The sequence below is a fragment of the Mus musculus genome, chromosome 3 (genome assembly GCF_000001635.26).
Source record: "Mus musculus strain C57BL/6J chromosome 3, GRCm38.p6 C57BL/6J".
NCBI classification, from domain to species: Eukaryota; Metazoa; Chordata; class Mammalia; order Rodentia; family Muridae; genus Mus; species Mus musculus.
The window spans coordinates 143,706,798-143,712,797 of record NC_000069.6 but is presented as its reverse complement, the minus strand read 5'-3'; the positions used below and the strand labels follow the sequence as shown (position 1 = coordinate 143,712,797).

At 40.1% G+C, this 6,000-nt stretch overlaps 1 long non-coding RNA gene across 1 annotated transcript in view; it reads left to right on the top strand.

Annotated features, from left to right (window-relative positions):
- Positions 1-654: 654 nt before the first annotated feature.
- The window catches only part of Gm6260 (predicted gene 6260), a 41,252-nt gene continuing 35,906 nt past the window's right edge, over positions 655-6,000 (top strand). The window contains exon 1 of the long non-coding RNA NR_040405.1: positions 655-863. This is a non-coding gene — a long non-coding RNA (predicted gene 6260). The remainder of the gene's footprint in view (positions 864-6,000) is intronic.

The window sequence follows — 6,000 nt, the reverse complement described above, 5'->3', positions numbered from 1 at the left end:
CGAAAGCATGTTTTAAAATTGATCTGGAATGTAAAACAGGTTGTTATTGAAGTCTTGTGCATGGAAGCTATTGTGTGACAGAAGAAAAAGTATAGTATATTTTTATTTAAAAATCACTTTGCTTATAAAAGTAGTGTTTGGAGAAAAGGAGTGCCTCCCCTGAGACAGGCATCTGGAAATGACTGGAAGAGAATAGTGGTTTATCAGTATCTTCATTTTCTCCTATTAAAAGGTTAAAACTTTTGAAATAAATGAACTGAACCTCTCCCTATTCAGCCAGAGGCATCCATTATATCAGGCATGATTAAGATTATTAAAGTAGAAATACAAAGAGAAAAAAATGTCATTATTCAAGGAAAGATTTAAAAAAAAACATCAGTGCGTAGTGAGACAGGAAAATGTGAATTAAGATTTGTGGTCATTGAAAAGGGTTTTTTATGAATTCAAAGAGCGACTGGAATATATAAATTAAACATGGGAGGGATGAAAATATGCTTAAATGTGAGGGAGGAAAAATAACTAGAGGTTTGGAAACCTCAACTTCAGCCAAGAAAAAGCAAAAGGTGTTGAAGAGTGTTTGGTTCTGAGCACATTCCAGAGAAGGGCGGCAAGCATTTAGATCGAGTGTCCTGGCTTTTCCCTTAGGAAAACTCAGGAGAGAAGAAGGTGTTTGGGTTGAGAAGACTATAACTTTCAGTCCCAGATGATGCATGCCGACTCTCAGGAAGGTGACAGTGCTCTGACAAGCCAGCATGGCGATGCCACACCATGCCAGTTGGGTGATGTTTAGAAACCATTCACCTGCATTGAAGCAAAGACAGGGCCAGAAAGAATCTTCTCCTGTGACTCACACCAACTCAGAGGTAAGATTTGAGTGGAGAAAGGGCAGCTACATCCTAAGGCAGAGAGGGAGAAGTGGCAAAAAGAGCTCTATAAATTCTCTTGCGACTCTGGGGACCCAAGCAGGTGATTGAATTGCTACGAGGTCTGGACAATGGGTCTGTCACAGTGAGGCTAGGGACAGAGGAACGGACGCTGACAAGATATTTTGAAGAATCAGTGAAAGCAGAGAGGCAACTGCAAGAGTTGAGCGAGGCAGATCTGAGAAATTCACTCGAAGTTCATTTTCCCAGTGGCATGATACCTACCCTGCCAAACCCACATAGGCAGTACCTCTGGCAATGACTCAAGAGACTAACGCCAGATGCTGGAGACTAAAGTCACCCCAGGTACCTTTGTCAGTACACAGATCAACAAAGGCTCAAAGGACTACCTGTAGCCTTCTTCATCTTTGCTTTTGCAGAGGTGGGGGGGGGGGGGGTCAGGGATTAGGTAGCTGTCGGGGTGGCGGCGGCGCAGAAATGCTCAGGCGATCCCATGCTCCACGTCCCTAATAGGAAAGGAAGCTGGATTGTTTCAGTAAGCAGTCTCTAGAGTGAATTAACTATTTATTCCAATCCTGTGTTCATTGCACCAAGGAAAGTTTGGACTGCGCGGTGCTGTGGGGGATTCAGAGCTTGAAGGTTGAAGCTGATCATGGCACATGGTCACAGAATGGCAAAGGGTTTTTTTTTTTTTTTTTTTTTTTTTCCATTCCTCAACCCTGACATTTTTGAATAACATATATTTTGTTAGCCAAACTAAACTGGGGAAGAACAAAAGTCCTGGGGAATGTGATTTTTCTCAGATCATTTTTAGGTTGCCATGGAGATCTTCTGTCATTGCTAATCTTGTAATGAGAAGAGTAAGTGAGGAGAAAGCCCTCTCCTTTGCAGGACGCAGTAACGAGATGGAAGGCGGTGGCAGCCTGAGATTAAGGGAGGCAGGATTTCCTAGCCTGTCGTAAGATTCAAGCTGAGTTAAGACCACACAGTGCAACTGATTGGAAATGGGACAAGTCAGAGCACTTTCAGGGCAGAAGCGTCAAAGTAAGAAGTTTATTTTCTAAATCAGAGTACAATCGAGCGAAAGCCAGTCGGACAAGTTAATGAAGCATCTAAGAAGCTCCCCTTCTTTGAAGAATGCCCTAAAGCTGCATTCTTTTTGTGGATTCTGAAAATTATAAATTTTAGCACTGCACTTACATTATTTTGGCAAATGTTTAATTTTATGGGAAACATTTTATTTCAGGAAAACACATATCTGAGTATGAAATTCTGTTTATGAGTGGACAGTCCTCATGGAGTGGGCACATATTCATGAACCAAACATCACCGGTAACATAACGGTAGTTTCTTGCAAAGAAAATATAATCTGAAGGGTGAGCTGCAGCGTTGTAATGGTGTAAGTTTTCTGTAGGAGAGACATGGTTTTATAAGTAATCTATATAGGAGAACTTGGTTATTGCAAAAGTTCAGCGAAACTGGTCAAATTTGAGGGGATTTTAAAATGAGAAAAAATAAATTACTCCATGGAATTATTTCTTTCTGACTGACCCATTTTGATTCATTGAAAATGAAATCGTCGAATGAGTAGTGAGGACCATGCATTTACAACTGCCACAACTTTCGATGCATTTGAGAGACTCATTCATATTTATTGTCCTATTATTTTCCTTAAGAAAAGAAGGATGCCATTTCATAGCTCCAAAAATGACACATAATTCTTCAGGTATCTTCCTTCTCAATAACAAACCTATTAAAATGACTTGGTAATTGTGTCTTTCTCTTATTTCTCTATCCACTTCCCCACCCTTGTGAAAAAGGGAAGAATTTTATACATTAAACTTCTTCGTGATTGAAATATGCTTTAGGTAAATAAACATGAAATCCTATGAGGAGAATGTGAAACTCAGAGGAGAATGACAAACTAGGAGCCATCCAAAGAGCCTTCTGCCTCCACATGTCCGTGGAAGGAGAAAAGGGAAGTGCTGGATCATACAGTTTTCTCTACCAGATTCCATGGAAAACTTCTTTGAGGCTCTGATTCCTTTTCTTCTTCCTTTTTAAAGATTTATTTATTTATTTTATGTATCTGAGTACACGGTAGAGCAGTCTTCAGACACACAAGAAGAAAGCATCAGATCCCATTACAGATGGTTGAGAGCCACCATGCGGTTCCTGGGAACTGAACCCAGGACCCCTGGAAGAGCAGTCAGTGCTCTGAACCGCTGATCCGTCTCACCAGCCCTGTAGCTGTTTTCTTACTTGTAAATACTCATATTTGCCACAGTCTTCAGAGAGGAAAGATCTCACTCATGGCTGCTTAAAACTTAGCAATTGCTGTTCTACAAAACACTGAAATATTCACAGAATCTCTGTCATGATCACAGAGTTCCATGGATAGGCCCCATGTCTGTGGATACACCCTCAAGATGGAGATGACTCAGAGCCCACATAGAAGAACTGTGTTGCTTCTTTTAAAGACATGGTTTTTAAATTGGCAGATGCAAATTACTCATAGTGGATTTCATTATTAAATTTCCATACATGTATATTTTGATCATATTTGCCCTACACACACCCTAATTCCTTTTCTTATCCCCTTCCACTCTTAAAAATTGAGTGAGGTAACACATTCACAAAGGAACTCACACAATATGTACTCACTGATAAGTGGATATTAGCCCCAAACCTAGGATTCCCAAGATATAAGATACAATTTGCTAAACACATGAAACTCAAGAAGAATGAAGACTGAAGTGTGGACACTATGCCCCTCCTTAGAATTGGGAACAAAACACCCATGGAAGGAGTTACAGAGACAAAGTTTGGAGCTGAGATGAAAGGATGGACCGTGTAGAGACTGCCATATCCAGGGATCCACCCCATAATCAGCATCCAAACGCTGACACCATTGCATACACTAGCAAGATTTTATCGAAAGAACTCAGATGTAGCTGTCTCTTGTGAGACTATGCCGGGGCCTAGCAAACACAGAAGTGGATGCTCACAGTCAGGTAATGGATGGATCACAGGGCTCCCAATGGAGGAGCTAGAGAAAGAACCCAAGGAGCTAAAGGGATCTGCAACCCTATAGGTGGAACAACATTATGAACTAACCAGTACCCCGGAGCTCTTGACTCTAGCTGCATATGTATCAAAAGATGGCCTAGTCGGCCATCACTGGAAAGAGAGGCCCATTGGATACGCAAACTTTATATGCCCCAGTACAGGGGAACGCCAGGGCCAAAAAGGGGGAGTGGGTGGGTAGGGGAGTGGGGGTGGGTGGGTATGGGGGACTTTTGGTATAGCATTGGAAATGTAAATGAGCTAAATACCTAATAAAAAATGGAAAAAAAAATTCCCTTCTCAACTGGTCCCTCTTCTACTCTCATGTCTTTGTTTGGGAATGATGCGATGAATTTGATTAATGCTGCTTCCAGACAGGACTATGGGTTTGAGAGGCTGCTTCCAAGAGTGTGAGGAACTTAACAATGGCTACACCATTGAAGAACCCTTTCCCCATTGTAAGGTTCTGTAGAGCCTTACAAGACCCGTTAACCTTTATGATAAGTTGTTGACAAGCCCAGGCTTGTGCAGACTTCTGCAGGCAACCAAGCAGCCAGGCCCATATGTTAGCATTCTACACTACTCTGTGCCCCTCTCTGCCTCTTACAGTCTTCCCATCCATTACTGTAAGATAGCTACTGAGTCTTGAGAGACGTGTTTCTGGTGTTCCATCCATAACTGGGCACTCAACGCTCATTTATTCTCATTTAGACCAGCCCTTGCACCTATAATTACCTGCTATTAGAGAAGCTTTTTGAGCAGGCTGATGGCAACACCAATCCACAGGAGTACGCACAGTCTTTGAGAAGGCAATTCAGTGAGCATATCATGTTTGCTTAGGACAATAACAGCAGCACTTTCCCCACTGAGGACTATGGCTTCCCTAGCCACAGGTTTTTAACCAGGTTTACAGAGCCAGGTATGAATTCCCTGCTGTGAAGAAGGCCTCAGATCCAGCCAATTAGAAAGCAGTTGGTTACCCCTATATACAGAAGACTTGACTTGATTGTACAGTAGGCACATCTTGTCTGTCTGATCAGTAGCGCTGCACACAGCATCCACAGGTAAGGAAGGCTAAGTCACAGTTCTACTGGTGTAGTCTGTACAGCTTCTTCTGGCACTATGACGTCAATCTAGTATGGAGAAAGCTCCCAACACGTTCCAGCTGGATTATACCCATATGTGACTACAGCATATGTATTAGACTAATAAAAGTAGAAATAATAAGATTTTCCAAAGAGAGGAAACTAAAGTTTTAAAATGTTTTTTGTTTGATTCTCTTTTGTGCTTCAATATGAAGGTGCTAATAATATAAGCTCCTGAATTTGCATCCCTTCAGGTCAATGTTGAACTTGAACTAAGGCCACTTAATTTGGTATTAATTCATGTTTTGTTTAATAACATAGTATTCTGTTAATGATATATATTTAAAAGAAATGCAAAATATCAGTCAAAGCATCACCATGAAATTTGTGTGTGTGTACTTAGAAGGGAAGGGGGAGAGAGTATCCCTAAATACTATTATCAGTTTCTCAGTTGCAGAGTAATTTGTGATATTGTATTATTTTCTTTATAAATGTTTCTGAATTTTATGAAAAGCCTATCACAAAACTCTCCACTTATTTTAAATCAGAAAAGGAAAAATGAAGAAATAAATCAGAAAAAAATATTAAAAGTAAAGAAAAAAGTTGGTTCTCAAACATCATACCCATTATATCTTTTAAAGTTTAAATTTAAAATTGATGTATTTTCATTAAATATTGTTATTAAAGTACAAATGAATTCCAGGAAATTTCAAAAAATGGTGTTAGATACTACCCCTGAATCATGAGTAATATAAATAACACCTCAGATTTTTATAGAGATCTACATTTTTCTAAGTAGTTATATATGCACACATCATCTGCTTCCTCTGCCTGCTCAACCTGTTTTTATCATAGAATTAAAGAATCTGACTTGGAAAGATCCCTAAGAAGCAAACGATTGAAATCCCTCTTGTGTAACAGAGTTTATTATAACTTACTGAAATATGCCCTTCAACTATGTTTCC